At 44.7% G+C, this 18,608-nt stretch overlaps 1 long non-coding RNA gene across 1 annotated transcript in view; it reads left to right on the top strand.

Moving 5' to 3' along the window:
* Positions 1-1,587: 1,587 nt before the first annotated feature.
* The window catches only part of LOC143781087 (uncharacterized), a 377,260-nt gene continuing 360,239 nt past the window's right edge, over positions 1,588-18,608 (top strand). The window contains exons 1-2 of the long non-coding RNA XR_013216543.1: positions 1,588-1,853; positions 15,039-15,216. This is a non-coding gene — a long non-coding RNA (uncharacterized LOC143781087). The remainder of the gene's footprint in view (positions 1,854-15,038; positions 15,217-18,608) is intronic.

Below are 18,608 nucleotides of genomic sequence, written 5' to 3'. Positions count from 1 at the left end.
GTAAAAATATATAAAAAAACTAGATAAATAAAATCAAAAGATATTGTATCCATAAATAAATATTTGTATGAATTTTTTTTATAAACATCAAAAGTACACATGTTTGGTATGTCTGGAATGACCTAAACTGTCGCACTAGTTAACCCCTTTAGTGAACACCATAAAAAAAAGGAAAAAGAGAATGCTTTATCATCATATAGCCAAACAAAATGTGGAATAAAACGCGAAAAAAAGAAGGATATAAAAAGATGGTACCTCTGAAAACGTCATTCAAAGTTTGAAAATAGCAAAATATTCAAAATTTTTGCCAAATTTCTGTTGTTTTCACAAATAAATGTAAGCCATATCGAAGAAATTTTACCAGTATCACAAAGTACCATATGTCATAAAAAAACTTTCATCAGAATCCATGAGATCCATTGAAGCATTCCAGTGGTATAACCACATAAAGTGACAGTGGTCAGAATTGTAAAAATTGTACTTGTCATTAATGTGCAAACCACCTTCGGAGGTAAAGGTGTGCACACATTGCGGTTTTTGCTGCAGATCCGCAGCGTTTTTGACGCTGCGGATCCACAGCAGTTTTCCATGCAGTGTACAGTACAATGTTAACCTATGGAAAACAAAAATCGCTGTGCACATGCTGCAGAAAAAAACGCGCGGAATCGCTGCATTTTTTTTTCCGCAGCATGTCAATTCTTTGTGCGGAATCCACAGCAGTTTGACACCTGCTCCATATTAAAAAAACGCAGGTGTAAAACCGCAGCAGAATCCGCACAAAAACCATGGTAAATCCACGGTAAAACCGCGATAAATCCGCAGGAAAAATGCAGTGGTTTTGCCCTGCGGATTTATCAAAATCAGTGTGGAAAAATCCGCACACCAGGACGCCACGTGTGCACATACCTTTAAAGTGCTGGGAGCGGTGCAGGACTATTCCTGTCACATAGTGCCAGGTGTCAGCTGATTCTGACAGCCCGTGTGCATTCACGATTGCCTGGATGTAATAATCCGCCCCACGTGAATAAGTACCAAGATGAGTGGACGTATTATTACTGCAAAAGTCCGAAAGGGGTTAAATTGATTTTAACTGGAATCCAGCCCTTTTATTTTGTTCTAAAACCAGTCATTCTCGTCTAAAACTAAAAGCATTTACAGCCTTTTTACTGACAGATTTTCCTTCACAATTAAACTGAAGTGAAGAGGGATCAATCTACAAAAGAGCAGTGACAGAGAAGCAATAGGTGAGTATTAAAGATGAGCGGACCGCTTTATACAACCCTTAGGGCCGTATTTGCCACAAGGCACTTGAGGGCACGTGCCTAGGGTGGTAAGATGCGGGGGGGCGGCACCTGAGCAAGGCAAGGTGTTTTTTTTTTTTTAATAGTCCGGGTCCACCCGCCCGCCCTCGTCCCACCCTCCTAAGTCTTCTGGCTGCTGCGGGGGTCTCAGATACAGCGCCGTCACGTGTACTGCACAGGGATCCGGAAGTGGATTCAAGTCACAGTGCAAGCCCTACCCCCTCCTCGCTGAGGCGCCAAGTTCAGTTTCTGCCTCACAGTCGGCCCACCCACCCACCTGTCTTCTGGCTGCTGTGGGGGTCTCTGATCCCGCCAGGGGCAGGCTGGGCTGCGGCGCAGGGTGTAGATGCCCCTGGGACGGACCCCCAGCTTCTGGCTGCTTGCTGGGTTAAAGGCCGGGTGTCGGCAGCCGCATCCCTACACTGCAGACACGCCCACACTGTGTGCAGTCAGTTTCTGCCGAACTCACCTGACTGGAAGGAGGAGATCCAGAGCAGCACAGCGCCCCCAGTCCAGATTGCAGCTGGCTAGGGCAGTCCTGGGATCTGACAGGTAAGTGGAGAACACTGGGCCAGAGCGAGACCTTGGCTTGAAGTGAGGCGCTCATGCTGGCTGGCGGCACACTGCTGTGGGGTTATCCTGCTGAGGCTCTGCTCTACTACTCACTGTAGACTGCTGGGCACCGGTGGCACTGCCTTGTGATGGGTGTGTTCAGTCTATGTATGTGTGCATATTGTGCCCCCTGTGCAGCCTGTGTGTGTGTGCATACTGTGCCCCCCTGTGCAGTCTGTGTGTGTGTGTGTGTGTGTGTGCGCGCGCGCGCGTGCATACTGTGCCCCCCTGTGCAGTGTATGTGTGTGTGTGTGCATACTGTGCCCCCTGTGCAGTCTGTGTGTGCGTGCGTACTGTGCCCCCCTGTGCAGTCTGTGTGTGTGTGTGCATGCATGCATACTGTGCCCCCCTGTGCAGTCTGTGTGTGTGCATACTGTGCCCCCCTGTGCAGTCTGTGTGTGTGTGAGCATACTGTGCCCCCTGTGCAGTCTGTGTGTGTGTGCATGCATACTGTGCCCCCTGTGCAGTCTGTTTGTGTGTGTGCATGCATACTGTGCCCCCTGTGCAGTCTGTGTGTGTGTGCATATTGTGCCCCCCTGTGCAGTCTTGTGTGAGCATAATGTGCCCACCTGTGGAGTCTGTGTGTGTGTGCATACTGTGCCCCCCTGTGGAGTCTGTGTGTGTGTGCATACTGTGCCCCCTGTGCAGTCTGTGTGTGTGTGTGCATGCATACTGTGCCCCCTGTGCAGTCTCTGTGTGTGTGCATACTGTGCCCCCCTGTGCAGTCTGTGTGTGAGCATAATGTGCCCCCCTGTGGAGTCTGTGTGTGTGTGCATACTGTGCGCCCTGTGCAGTCTGTTTGTGTGTGTGCATGCATACTGTGCCCCCTGTGCAGTCTGTTTGTGTGTGTGCATGCATACTGTGCCCCCTGTGCAGTCTGTGTGTGTGTGCATACTGTGCCCCCCTGTGCAGTCTTGTGTGAGCATAATGTGCCCCCCTGTGGAGTCTGTGTGTGTGTGCATACTGTGCCCCCCTGTGGAGTCTGTGTGTGTGTGCATACTGTGCCCCCTGTGCAGTCTGTGTGTGTGCATACTGTGCCCCCTGTGCAGTCTGTGTGTGTGCATATTGTGCCCCCCTGTGCAGTCTGTGTGTGTGTGCATATTGTGCCCCCCTGTGCAGTCTGTGTGTGTGTGCATACTGTGCCCCCCTGTGCAGTCTTGTGTGAGCATAATGTGCCCCCCTGTGGAGTCTGTGTGTGTGTGCATACTGTGCCCCCTGTGCAGTCTGTGTGTGTGCATACTGTGCCCCCTGTGCAGTCTGTGTGTGTGCATATTGTGCCCCCCTGTGCAGTCTGTGTGTGTGTGTGAATACTGTGCCACCCTGTGCAGTCTGTGTGTGTGTGTGCATACTGTGCCCCCCTGTGGAGTCTGTGTGTGTGCATACTGTGCCCCCCTGTGCAGTCTGTGTTTGTGCATACTGTGCCCCCCTGTGCAGTCTGTGTGTGTGTGCATATTGTGCCCCCCTGTGCAGTCTGTGTGTGTGTGTGTGCATACTGTGCCCCCCCTGTGCAGTCTGTGTGTGTGTGCATACTGTGCCCCCCCTGTGCAGTCTGTGTGTGTGTGCATACTGTGCCCCCCCTGTGCAGTCTGTGTGTGTGTGCATACTGTGCCCCCCTGTGCAGTGTATGTGTGTGTGTGCGCATACTGTGCTCCCCTGTGCAGTGTATATGTGTGTGTATACTGTACCCCCCTGTGCAGTGTATGTGTGTGTGTATACACATGTCCCTGCCCTGTAATAGCAGTCTCATGCCTTGTAAACAGGATCACAGGAGGCTGAGTCCCTTCCTCTGGAAGTCTGCAGTGGCAGAAGTGGGACAATGCAGCGGACCCTGAATGGGAGGAGGGGGTGTCACAGCGGTGCAATGCTGCGGGCCCGATGTTGGCGGTAAGGCTAGGGTCACATTGCGTTTATGGCTGAGCGCTATCGGACAGCGTTGCACGGGGAAATTAACGCCGTGCAACGCGTCCGTTAGCGCTCCCATTGCCCGCAATGTTAAAGCGCCTTCCTAGCGCGTGTCATTTTCGGCACGCGCTAGCGATGTGCCGGTCTTTTGTAGCGCTCCTCGGACACTGCTTGCAGCGTCCACGGCGCACCCAAGGTCCGTTCCCTGCTCTCGCAGATCGGAGATCTGCGCTAGCGGGGACGTTTAACGCGACCCCGAAAAAGACATTGCGTTAGCGCAATCCGCTAGCGCTTAGCGCTAAACGGATTGCCCTAACACAATGTGACCCTAGCCTAAGAGCTAAGTGGAGTGCATTGCTTTCCTGCCGGCCATATTTCTGAAGCTGTGGGCCACTGAAGGTGGCGATTCAGATCTTGGTCCAGATGCGATCTCAGTCTGCACATGCGCTGTCTGTGGCGGCCGTCTTCCTGAATCCCTCCACAGGGAAAACAATGCACTTATGCCGTAGCCTGGAGCCCTCATTATCGTAGGAATATGTCAGGTAATAAATTGTTTTTCTAAGCTTTATAGTGTAGTTTTAGGTCAGGGAGGGATGGTTAGGGATGAGCTAGCAAGGTGCAGGAACAGGTAGTGATGTCTACTTGCCGACATGTGCTGCACTTGCGGTGAGACAAAAAACACTGCTAGCAACTTTTTTTCCATTGCTGCAAGTACCGCATTTTCCGGATCACGGCAAAACCGCAAGTGCTGCACATGTCTGCAAGTCCCAGAGGGAATGAATGAGGCCGAACGCAGTGTTGCCATAAGTGATCTGCTACGTGGCAGATGCAGAAAAACTGCCGGATCTTCCGCAAATGGCAAAAATCGCTTGTGAAAGTAGCCTAAGTCACTGCCGACAGGGTCTGCATTAAGTCATACTCACCAATGGGGGAGGCACCACGAAAAGTGCCTAGGGCAGCATAAACTCTAAATATGGCCCTGACAACCCTTGTACATTGTTCAGGTCAGTGCTATCTGGCCATGGACAGGAGCAGTATGAATTCCTGAGCTTACAGGCTCCCCATCGCACAGGTGATATCTCGCCTATATAGCTTCATAAAAATTCAATTTTTATTAGAACATCTTTAAAAGTTGTTTACATATGAAAAGTCTGCAAGGTCCCTTGTTATACATTTAATCTTATTGTTATTTCTACATGTCATGTGATGTAGGGATGAATTTCTGTTGGTTACACCATTGTTTAGATTTCCTGTAGGATGTACTATGTTTAACTTTGAAAAAGGACGCCTGAAAGTGTTTGAAATGCATTGGTTTGCATGTCGTCATGCAGACCTTTCATTTGTAATCTACTTTTAAAGATGTTCTAATAAACCTTGGATTTTCGTGAAACTGGAATATTTTATTACACTATATGGACTGCACATGGGGCCACACAAATTTCTTGCTTCAGCTCGCTGAGTGCCGCTATAGGTGAGCTGGTATCAAATCCCATTTTTTTCATAGAAGTCTCGCCAAATTGGCAAATCATAGCTCAAGCCTAGGGTAAGGAAATTTGCACAATTCCTGTCTACAGAACACTGGATCGTGGACAGTGGTGGTGTGTAGTGATCCACTCATCTTTATTGAGTATAGTTTTTTTTTTAATCTTTAAACTACTTGGCGTTCAGATTTAAAATAAAAGGGACAACTCATTTAACAGCTCCTTCACACACTTATTTCAGCCTTTTTAACCTTGAGGAAGTACCAGTCTCCTAAAGAGACCAGCTGAGTATGGAGTCTTAAAGCAGACCTGTCTATGGGGAAAAAAAAATGAGTCAGTATGTGCTCTTATTTTGCTTCGGCTAATCTCATGAGTAATCTGTTTTTTTATTTGAAATATGGTTCCAATGATCTGGGCATTTTCATTTAGGACTACTTTGACCATGTTTTTAAGGGGGTGTGGCTCACAGGGTAATTATGCAGATTAATTTATAGGTGAGTTTAAGCTTTTTCTTATTATTTTGTGCATATATGCAGTTTTGATATTTTTAATATGCACCAGAATGTATAAACTTCTGACATCTTATGGTATTTTAAAGCGTATATATATATTTTTTATGTATATGTTGTTTGTATAAGAGATTTCATTGAGTATACATTTGAATCATAATTACAATTATCATGCAGTTTTTACTTCAAATAATTGTTTGATGCAACGCAAATTTTACTTAAAGGGAATTTGTAATGTCCCCAAATGCTGTTAAAGGAAACCTGTCACTAGAAAAAAGCTATTAACCTGCAGATATGGAGTTATTCTGCAGGTCAATAGCATTACTAATGTGCCTTGCACCCGCTCTTGGTCAAATGCAGCAAGGAGAAAATGAACTTTATTGCCCCAGCAGTATTTGGCTTCCAGTCACGGGGGGTGTCAATGCAGTCATCACTCTGATAATTCAGCGGCAGATGTAACCCTGTAACTCCACCTTCTGCCCTGACTGACAGTCAAACCTTATGCAGAGTGAGTGTCAGTCAATGTCGGGGGCGCAGTAAGGGTATGTGCACACGAAGAAATGGTCCACTGCAGATTTTTCTGCAGCGGATTTCATAAATCGGCAGGGCAAAAATACTGCATTTTTCCTGCGGATTTATCGCAGTTTTACAGTGGTTTTTGTGCGGATTTCACTGTGGTTTTACACCTGCGGTTTTCTATTATGGAGAAGGTGTAAACCGCTGTGGATTCTGCACAAAGAATTGACATCCTGCGGAATGTAACCCGCAGCGTTTCCGCGCATTTTTTTACGCAGCATGTGCACTGCGGATTGCATTTCCCATTGGTTTACATTGTACTGTAAATGCATGGGAAACCACTGCGGACCCGCAGCTGTGGAAACGCTGAGGATCTGCAGCAAAATCCTCAGCGTGTGAACATAGCCTAACAGCCACTGCTCTCTATACTCAGATCAATTACTGAACCTGTGGCGGCGTCACACCCATGAGTTAAATGTAATGGTACGAAGAGAATAAAGTTAATTTTCTCACCCTCAGCATTCGGCTAAGTGCTGACGCCGGACAGGTTAGTAATGCTATAAACCCTATATCTCCAGGTTAATAGTGTTTTTTTTATGGTGACAGGTTCTTTTTAACCTGCAGATATAAGGTCTATATACAAGTTACTAGTGTTCTAAAGCTGCATGGCCTAAGCACTGAAAGTGCTGCTACAGGGAGAAAATTAACTTTATTCCTCCAGGAAGCCTCTGGCTTTCAGTCATACTTGCAAGACAGTCAATATAAAGTGAGCGGCAGCTGTAAGCTGTTAGGGCTAGCGGAACGCACCAAATAATAAGAAAGATAGAGTAAGGTGCGTTCGCAGCCCGGGGTCCACCGAGCAGAGATGGAACCTGCTGCTGAGTAATGACGGACTATATGGCGGTACTATGTGGATACACACACGGGTTAGCTTCACCCTGTATGAAGGAAGCGAACCCTGTTACATCACAGGGCTGCGATACCGCACAGAGAGCGCAAGCAAGGAGTCACAGAACTCTATCCCAAGACTCAGGATTAGCGTTCCTCTAGACCTCTTGTAAAGTATAACAGAAATAATAATTTTAATGCACAAGAGTGCATCTAGTGCTGCTCTGGCGGACGCCACTAACCACCCAGACTTGGGTCAGGAAAGCGCTCTAATAGCGCACGGTGCCGCATTGGCGGTCACAACAATAAGACGCTGTATCGTGTGTTAAGTGCTGATAGCTCTGCTGGGTGCTAGATAGCAAACATCCACCATACGCGAGCAGTCAAACACTAGGGAGGGGATGATTAATGAATGACTTTCACACATCCACACACACACGTTATCAAGTATACACTAGTGCATGGCCGAGCGGCCATGCAAACCTTTTATAGCAGCAGTGCTGCGGGACCTTCCAGATGGTCCAATAGGAGCCGCAACAGGACCGGAGCATCTGACCCCCGACCTCCAATGGGAGGTCACCCCATGGGCATGCTCAGTAAGGGAAAAGCAGGACTTAGTCCCAGAAAGACCTGCTCACTGCTGATCAGTGCTGGCTACAAAGGCAGAGCCTGGAAGGGCAGCAGAAACCAGTCACACAGTATCAGCTTGAGCCAGATGCTGGGACTGACATCTCCCCTGAGCAGGCTCCACTGTGGCTGTAGAAGAATGGGAGACTGCAGCGGAGATGGTTTGAGATTCCCCCTGTGCAGAGGCAGGAACTTGACATCTAACATAATCCCTTGCCTATTGACTACCGGCTATCTCTGCAGCGTAGCAATGGCTATCAGTCAATGTGCCAAGGCATGCTTACAGCTGCCTCTCACTATATACTAAGCGGTGAGTGAAGCTTCACCAGCACGTTTCTATGACTAAAGGATGGAGGCTTATGTTTATTTCCTCCCGGTAGCCACGCTTTTAGTTCAGCGGCCTGCAGCTTTAGAATGCTATGAAACTGCAGATCAACACCATGTATGTAGTGTGTTCTCTTTATAGGTGTTAATAAATTATAAAGTTGTACTGTTATACATGTCATGCTAAGAAACTGTAGTTTTTAGCTAATCGTAGTTGTTCATCATTTGCAGCATACATTTTAAGGCCGGAGTCATAATTAACATAAAAAATTGGTCCTTTTCTCTCAGCCGACAGTTGCACAAATGTTCTCCATATGGTCATCCGTGTGTAATGCGTTTGCAATGCGATGATGAGATTTCCTCACATCTATGTGTCCGTATGTCATCCGTATGACACGCGTATGGCTTTACATTTCTCACTGCTTTTCCCCAATGAATTTAATGGCTCAATGGGCTGAAATGAGGAAAATGTGTATTTCTCACACTGATGGTCCTTGTGGTGTCCAATTTTTTCTCGCACCCATAGACTTGCACTGGCGAGATTCGGCCGATATACACGTAAAATCGCAGCATGTTGCGATTTCATTTTCAAGTAGAATACGCCCGCGAAAAAAAACAGTGGTGTGAGCTTCCCCATAGATTAACGTTGGTGCGAGTGCTATGCGATTTTTTTTTCTCACATAGCACTCATCCGTATTATACTCTAGTGTGATTCCGGCCTTAAAACAAATATTGCGCTGTCTCTCTTTCAAGCTTTGCCCACCTTGATATTTTATTGCCCCTGGAAGAAGCGATGGCGAAACATGCTTTGGGGTGAGGGGGAAGTACCATCCATCCATCTATCTATCTGTGCTCTGGTTTAAGGTATAAATCTCTCTTTAATGATGTTATCTTGCTCTGCCTGTTCTCATGTATATTTCAGCCCTATGATACAGACACCATTGTTGGAAATTCAATGTGTTATACAATAACAAATATTAAGGTGCTTTTCTTGGACGTAGGCTCTTATAAATATTATTCTGCATGTATACTCTTTACTAGTGATGAGTGAATTTGTTCAGTAAACGATCGCCAAACATAAATTCGGCACTAATATGGCACATTAGGATTTGTGATCGAAAATCCGAGCAACATTTTATAAAATTGGTAAAAGTCGGTAACATTAGGTAAAACTGCGGGAAAATATTTGCGTTTCCACAAAAATATTTTCAGCACTTTAGCATGATAATGGTAGTGTATCCTGAGCGTTTGGCACATATTTGATGAGGGGAGGGGGTTTACAGAGCTTAGATGTGTGGCGTTCTTGTAAGCCCCGCACAGCAGTCATTTTTTTTTCTTAACTTTATGTGTGCACATTGCGACTAGCCAATCAGGGCGCAGGAAACACCCACAATGTCCTGAGACTACAGCTTGTGTCATTGGCTGCTGAAATCACATGTTCCTCTCCATATAAATAGTGAACATCTTGCTAGCACCATTTGACACTGTAACAGCGCAGAGAGGCTGCTCCTGACGCTGCCACCATTAACAGCAAGATTTTAGCTAGTTAGTTAGGCGGATGTATATCAGTCAGATAGTGTAGCTAGCTAGTGTCCAGTGTGGCTGTAAAATTTACCTTTTGGAATTTTTTTTTTTTGGGGGGGGGCATTACTGAGGTCCACAGACAAAGCCAGCAGGGCACATGTCCTACAAGTGTGTTGTGCACTGCTTCTATAGTGCTGCATGCATGAGTATAAAATACATTTTTTTTTCAGTAGCTAAATGATAAAAACCTGTTGTATCCTACATTTTATCTAGTTAGGTGGTTGTATATCAGTCAGATAGTGTAGCAAGCTACTGTCCAGTGTGGCTGTTAAATTAACCTTCCGGCATTTTTGTTTATTTTTGGACATTACTGAGTTCCACAAAGAAAGCCAGCAGGGCACATGTTGTGCACTGCTTCTGTTGTGATCCATGAAGGAGTATAGCATTCTAATTCACATGTAGCTAGTGAAAAAGTATTAAACAGCCTGCTGTATCCCACCTTGTCAGTTACTGCTGTGGTGATATAAAACTGCAGACCTAAGGCACATTAAAAAAAAATATATAATTTTTTTCTTTTGCTAAATGTGTAAAAGCCTGCTGTATCCCATGTTATCATTTTGTGGAGGTGATATGAACCTGTCTGCAGACCTAACGCACACTTAAATTTTTTTTATAATTTTTCAGTTGTAAAAAGTTTGACAACCCTCCGTATTACACTTTGTCATTTGGTACTGTTATTAATGTCATACAGTAAGGGACCTGACTTTAAAATAGTTTGTAGCATCGAGTGTATTATAGAGGCCTGATCTAGAGGCCACAAAAAATTCTTCTGTTATTAAAGGGAACCTGTCACCCCCAAAATTGAAGGTGAGCTAAGCCCACCGGCATCAGGGGCTTACCTACAGCATTCTGTAATGCTGTAGATAAGCCCTCGATGTATCCTGAAAGATGAGAAAAAGAGGTTAGATTATACTCACCTGGGCGGGCAGGTGGTCCGATCCGATGGGCGTCGCACTCCGGTCCGGAGCCTCCCATCTTCATAGGATGATGTCCTCTTCTTGTCTTCACACTGCGGCTCCAGGCGCTGTCGTACTTTGTCTGCCCTGTTGAGGGCATAGCAAAGTACTGCAGTGCACAGGCGCCGGGCCTCTCTGACCTTTCCCGTCACCTGCGCACTGCAGTACTTTGCTCTGCCCTCAACAGGGCAGACAAAGTACGCCTGCGCCGAAGAAGCAATGTGAAGACAAGAAGAGGACATCATTGTAAGAAGATGGGAGGCCCCAGCCCAGACCGCGACACCCATCAGACTGGACCGCAGCAGACCGCCCCTGGGTGAGTATCTTCTAACCTCTTTTTCTCATCTTTCAGGATACATTGGGGGCTTCCAGGGAAGGCCATGTCCGATAATGGTGCGAACCTGGTGGCGGCCCTATGGCAAGGCAAGCTCACACACGTGCCTTGCATGACTCACATCCTCAACCTGGTGGTACAGCATTTTCTCAGCCACTATCCTGGCCTGGGTGATCTGCTCCAGAAAGCACGTAAGCTGTGTGCTCATTTCTGCCGTTCACACCCCTCTGCTCATTGACTTGCATCGATACAGAGGTCTTTGTCCATGTCAGTTAATAGGTTGATATGCAAAGTGCTGTCACGGTGGAATTCTTCTCTGCACATGTTGCAGTGACTGTGGTAGCAGTGAGCCCTGATGCAGTATGTCATGTCATACAGCCTGGGCCAAGGCAGTATGAACATGGTGCATATCACATTTACAGAGTGGGCACAGATTAAGGACCTCTGCACCCTTCTGCACAGATTTGAAATGGCCACGAAGATGGTTAGTGCTGATGACCCCATCATCAGCATTATTTTTCCGGTCATCTATATGCTGGAGCAGACTTTGAATAGCCTGCGGGAGGAGATGGTGGTCCCAGAAGAAGAGGAGGAAGCAGAGGAAGATGTGGAAGAGATAACATTGTCTTTAAATTCAAGACTATCATCACACAGGTGGGTGCCAAGGGAGAGTTGATTACTGTGATCGAGGGAGGCTGGTGATACCAGACTGTTACCTCTCTGACAGTGATACCACTCTGTTGTTCATGGCTGGCGGGAGGGGACAGCGGAAGCGAGCCTCATTGTTACCCAGCCACAAACACAGCATGGGCTTGGACCTAATGGTAGAGCCCGACATATGAGTGCCTTCTTGCTACAACATGATCCCCGAATAGTTATGATTAGGAATAATGCTGACTACTGGATTGCCACTTTATTAGATTCACGTTATGAAACCAAATTTTCCCAGATGATTCCCACCCTAGAAAGAGATCCACGAATGCTGGAGTATCGAAACACGCTTTTCCGCAACCTTAAGAGAGCTTTTCCCCAACATGGCAGTGAAGCACACAGCTTTGCAGCTGTAGACTTCCAACCTCGGGCCCGTCAATGCCAAAACATTAGCAGCAGAAGCAGTGGTGGAAGTGGAGGAAGCAATTTCTGTGAGTCCTTTGACACTTTTTTTAGACCAACTCATGCACCAGTACAACAGTGTCTAAGTCTTACACGTGGTAAATGGAGAGGATGGTGCATGAGTATCTAGAACTAAATTTCAATACCATCAGGGAGGGTTTGGACCCTTTCACATTTTGGTCTTTTAAAATTGATAAGTGGCTTGATCTCGCCTCACACGCCTTGGAGGCTTTATCATGCCTGGCAGCCAGCGTTCTCTCAGAATGTGTCTTCAGCGCTGCTGGTGGTGTCTTGATGGAAAAGCGCAGCTGGCTGTCCCCTGAAAGTGTAGACCGCCTAACCTTCATTAAGATGAAGAAGTCATGGATCTCCAAGGACTTATGCACCCTAATAGCAGACTGTACAGACTAGGTGATATTGCATTTTTTAGTGTGATGCATTAATGTCATGTGACTGCACTCTGTGATATCTTTAGTGTGGCTTCTGAGCCTGCTATAGCTGCTGCTGATGTTAGCACAAATATGTGGAAATGTGAACAATCACGGTTGCTCTACATCTGCTGGGTTAGCTGTAGTGGAAGACGTCTCGGTCCCAATCATACTATTTCTATTTTCATGACAGTTATTATACTTTGGTTGTGTCAGGCACTCAGTTTTTAAAATGTGAACACTTCTGGTTGGGTGTCCATCTGCTGTATTGGGTATAGTGAAAGACCTGTCGGTCCCTATTAAACTATTTCTACTGTGGTAAAATTGATGCCATTTTGTGGTGTCTGCCAGTAAATTTTGAAAATGTGAACACTCCTGATTGAGTGTACATCTGCTGTATTGGATGCAGTGGAAGACCTGTTGGTCCCTATTATACTATTTCTACTGTAGTGAAATTGATTTCACTTCTGTGGTGTAAGGCCCTCATTTGTTTAAATGTGAACACTCCTGGTTAGTTGTCCATCTGCTGGATTGGATCTAGTGAAAGACATGTCGGTCCCTATTATACTATTTCTACTGTGGTGAAATTGATGCCACTTAGGTGGTGTAAGGCCCTCATTTATTTAAATGTGAGCACTCCTTGTTGGGTGTCCATCTGATGTATTGGATGTAGTGAAAGACCTGTCGGTCCCTATTATACTATTTCTGCTGTGGTGAAATTGATGCCACTTTTGTGGTGTCTGCCAATAATTTTTGGAAATGTGAACACTCCCGGTTGAGTATAAATCTGCTGAAATGGGAGTAGTGAAAGACCTGTTGGTCCCTATTATACTATTTCTACTGTGGTGAAATTGATGCCACTTTGATGGTGTCTGTCAGTAATTTTTGGAAATGTGAACACTCCTGGTTGGGTCTCCTTCATGCGTGTTGCCTGTAGCAGTAGGCCTCCGAGACCTTCAGGTCTCCACTTTCTTGAACTCAACTAGCCGTGTTACTATCCTTAAATTTTTCTGACAATGGTAGTCTAGAAAACTGATATTTGTTCCACCTGAGTGTGGCTCAACACGAAAGCAGGTAGAGGTGTTGCATGTGGTATCAGGGCTCCCAGCAAAGGGACCCTACACAGATCCCTCACCCACCTCATCTTACTGTGACGTTGAATTGAAAGCTGTAAATGCTGTCCCAGACCCCGATACCTCATGACTGGCTGATTACTGCAGTGCCATGCTAAAATCTGTTCTATGGGTGAACTGAGGCCACTTTCCTGGTGTCTGTCACTCATTTGATGTGTTTTGGCAGCATTTGGGGCTGTTATAAGGTGTTGTGCATGTATTTGTTTTTGCCTCCCATTGACGTGAATGGCGTTCGGTAATGTTCGGCGAATATTCGACAAATTAATTGACGAATATTGCAAATTTGGCGATCGTAATCTGAACCGAACATTGAAATATTCGCTCATCTCTACTCTTTATATATGGTCAGTATAATTTGGTCTAATTTTGCAATAGGATAACCAGAGTCTTTACCAAGCGAGCAAAGCTATACTTCCATCTTTTTGGATGGTATACACTTCCCCCTTCTGGGCACTCTGCTTTTTATTACATTTTTCCATGTGAGATTTTAGTATTTGATATAATAAAAAGTGATTTTATTATTCCCTGGATCTCTTCTTCAGCTGTGATTATATAAGTCCTAGTCTTTTTATTTGCATTGTGACATGAAGTGCCAGTTTTTGTTATAAACGGACAATATTTGATAAATTGTTTAAACCTTTGTATATGGGTCTTATTGACATAGGTTCGTTTCACGCGGGTGTCTGTTTTCAGCAAATGTACTGGTAAATGGACTTTAAAATATGTAAAATAAGAAAAAAAAACATTCCTGGACTGGCACCATTCCACCGATGTGGACACTGTGTCTGCTGGTGACATTATTATGTTACATCACACTGCAGCTTTCACACTTCCCTTAAACCGTACTGTATAGGACTCCCACTTTAAGGAAAAATTGCATGAAGGAATTTGTATGTGAGGGAGTTCTGCTGCACTTTGACAATAGCCAGGTGTCTATCTTAAGGCAATATATGGGCTTGAGGATGAAAGCTGATTTTTTTCTTTTTATTTTGCGTTTTAAGATTTAGATGTAAATATTAACAGTGTAAAAATAGTTCTGGCTACGAGATGTGAAATGTCTAAGGCTACCATCCCACAATGAGATTTTAGCATGTTTTTTTATGTTAAATATCTGCAGCTATTATTTATTAGATTTCTTGTGCTTTTTATTTTGTTTCTGCAAGCAAATTTTTATCATGTGTCTTATAGAAAGCTGTTTTGCTTTTGATACTTCTTGGTATTTGTCTTTGAGAAAACTTTATAGACATTCTTAGGTGCAAATTATTTGCGAAATCGACTTGATTGCTCTGCGGAAGTGCATTTAAAACACATATGCATTTTTTAACTACAGAATTTCTACACCTAATGCAAGTCTATGGGGAAATTCTGCACAGAAAACACAACATCCACACAAGAGAAATTGACATGATGCGGATTTGAAACACGCACCGCAGGTCAGTTTACACTGTGTTAAGAAGAAGCACAGAAGGCATGAGATTTCTATAAATCCCATCTACTTTGTTGAAACGGTAAGACACTGCTTTTTTGTTTCAGTAAAAAATATGTAGCTTCAAAAATTTCCGAAAATTGTGGGCACAGCCTAGTATATAATGGAAGCATAAAGTAACATTTGGTACAGAAAGCTTAAAAACAACAAGCAAAAAACAACAATGTGCTTCCAGTCTAAGATTAGGGTTTAAGCTGTAATAGAATACATTTTGTTACTATCATCATTAGCAGTATATACATTCATATTAGCATGCATTGTAAAAAGCTGTTTATGTTTTAAGCAGATACAGTGTTGTATTAGAGCAAAATGTAGAACTAGATGTGCCTGAACAAGTTCATGACACAAGTTATTAAGGAAAATGATTTGTGGAACATTTTTTGACATTTTTTGTAACCAATACCCAATGTCAAATTGGTCCCAATAAATTAGTTGACATTCTTACACAGGATATTACATTCATGCTCCAAGCAGTTCACCTGTGGTGAGAAACATCTCAAATATATTCAGATCTAGTTCTCCTTTTTTCTTTCTTTCTTTTCTTCATCTACATGGCAATAAAGTATTATAAAAAGTTGTTTTGAAATAAATATATAGTTGAAAGCAGAAGTTTAAATACACTATATAAAAAGAAACAGGCATGTTTTTCTCAATATCTAACATGAAATAAAAAAAAACTTTCCCTTTTAGGTTAGTTAGGATTACCATAAATATAAATATTTGCCAAATGCCAGAATAATGAAAGAGAGAATCTTTTAAGACATTTTTAGTACGGTACTTACTGCAAAGTCAGAAGTTTACATACACTTTATTAGTATTTGGTACCATTGCCCTTAAACTGGATGACTTGGGTCAAACATTTGTGATATCCTTCCACGAGATTTTCACAACAGTTGATCGCAATTTGGGCCCATTCCTCCTGACAAAACTGGTGCAACTGAACCAGGTTTGTAGGTCGCCTTGCTCGCACCTGCCTTTTCAGCTTTACCCATACATTTTCAATAGGATTGAGATCAAGGCTTTGTGATGGCCACTCCAAAACATTGACTTTGCTATCCTTAAGCCACATTGTTACCGTTTTAGCAACATGCTTCAGGTGATTGTCCATTTGGAAGACCCATTTCTGCCCAAGTTTTAACTTCCTGACTGAGGTCTTGAGATATTGCTGCAGTATTGCCACATAATCTTCTTTTCTCATGATGCCATCTATTTTGTGAAGTGCACCAGTCCATCCTGCAGCAAAACAACCCCAGAACATGATGCTGCCACCCCTCGTGTTTCACAGTTGGGATGTATTATTAGGCTTCCAAGATTCTCCCTTTCTCCGCCAAACATAATGATGGTCATTATGCCCAAAAAGTAAAATTTTAGTGTCATCAGACCACAATACATGTTTCCAAAAATCAAGGTATTTGTTCCTGTGTGCATTTGCAAATATTAATCAGTTTTTTTTAATGTTTCGGAGTAATGGCTTCCTCCTGGCAGAGTGGCCTTTCAGCCCATGTTGATACAGTAATAATTTCACTGTGAGTAGGGTTGAGCGACTTTTATTTTTATAGGGTTGGGTTTCACGAAACCCGACTTTCTCAAAAGTCGGGTCGAGTAAAATCGGCCGATCCTATAAAAAAGTCGGGGTCGGGGTCGGCCGAAACACGAAACCCAATGCAGTGCAATGGGATACTATGGTTCCCAGGGTCTGAAGGAGAGGAAACTCTCCTTCAGGCCCTGGGATCCATATTAATGTGTAAAATAAAGAATTAAAATAAAAAATATTGATATACTCACCTCTCCGACGCAGCCTGCACCTTACCGAGGGAACCGGCAGCCTTCTTTGCTTAAAATGCGCGCGTGAATGGCCTTAGATGACGTCACGGCTTCTGATTGGTCGTGGCCGCCCATGTGACCGCCACGCGACCAATCACAAGCCGTGACTTATTTCTCAGGTCCTAAATTCCTAATTCTAGGAATTTAGGACCTGAGAAATACGTCACGGCTTGTGATTGGTTGCGTGGCGGTCACATGGGCGGCCACGACCAATCACAAGCCGTGACGTCATCTAAGGCCATTCACACGCGCATTCTTAGGAAGGAAGGCTGCCGGAAAGAAGCCGAGGGTGAGTATATTCCTATTAGGTATATACTCACCCTCGGACGCGCCCTGCTTCTTTCCGGCAGCCTTCCTTCTTAAGAATGAGCGCGTTCAGGGCCTTAGATGACGTCACGGATTCTGATTGGTCGCGGCCGCCCATGTGACCGCCACGCGACCAATCACAAGCCGTGACGTAATTCTCAGGTCCTAAATTCCTAGAATTAGGAATCTAAGGCCATTCACGCGCGCATTTTAAGCAAAGAAGGCTGCCGGTTCCCTCTGTAAGGTGCAGGCTGCGTCGGAGAGGTGAGTATATCAATATTTTTTATTTTAATTCTTTATTTTACACTTAAATGTGGATTCCGATACCGATTTCCGATATCGCAAACATATCGGAACTCGGTATCGGAATTCCGATACCAGATTCAGAAGATCGCTGACCTCATGGCCGACCCCACACAGGGGTCGGGTCAGGTTTCATGAAACCCGACTTTGCCAAAAGTCGGCGACTTCTGAAAATGGCCAACCCGTTTCGCTCAACCCTAACTGTGAGTATTGACACAGTCTTACCAGCTTCTGCCAATATGTTCACAAGGTCTTTTGCTTTTGTCCTTGGATTGATATACACGTGTCAGACCAATGCACATTTATCTCTGGGACTCAGAAACCAACTCCTTTCTGGGCAGTATGATGGCTGGACATTCCCTTGCATATAATTGTTTGTACAGATGAACAAGGCACCTTCAGGTATTTTGAAATTGTACCCAAGGATGAGCCAGACTTGTGCAAGTCCACAATTCTCTTCCTGATATCTTGGCTGATATGTTGAGATCTTCCCATGATGCTACACAAAGAAGCAGTGTGTTTCAGGTGTGCATTAAAATACAACCACAGGTGTGTCTCTAATTAACTCAGATGTTGCCAAAAAAATAAAGCTCCAAAGAGTCCATATACTTTTCTTGCACAGGGGCCCTTTTCTGTTTGTGTCTAGTGTGCAAAACCAATGTTGTAAAATGCATTATCTAACAAGTCATTGTTTGCCTGGCAGCCTAACAGCATCTAGTGGGATGTGACAGGCTGAAAAATATTGCAGAGATGGGGCCATGTAGAGACCTGAGTTTGCTTTTGCAACCCATCAGCCCCCTATGATAACACTGCAGGGGTGCTTATCGACAATTTCCCTCTATCACGTCAATCTTCTTAGATGCCATTGTCACTATTGACAACCACATCTGACAGGTAAAATTGCTGGGAGCCAAGTCTGGTCCCACCAAATGGCACAGGCACAACTTCTGGGCTCATGCCATCCCGGATACATAACTGTAC

This window comes from Ranitomeya variabilis, chromosome 6, assembly GCF_051348905.1.
Source record: "Ranitomeya variabilis isolate aRanVar5 chromosome 6, aRanVar5.hap1, whole genome shotgun sequence".
Lineage (NCBI taxonomy): Eukaryota > Metazoa > Chordata > Amphibia > Anura > Dendrobatidae > Ranitomeya > Ranitomeya variabilis.
The sequence above is the reverse complement of the archived record's forward strand: the minus strand, read 5'-3'. Positions and strand labels throughout refer to the sequence as shown.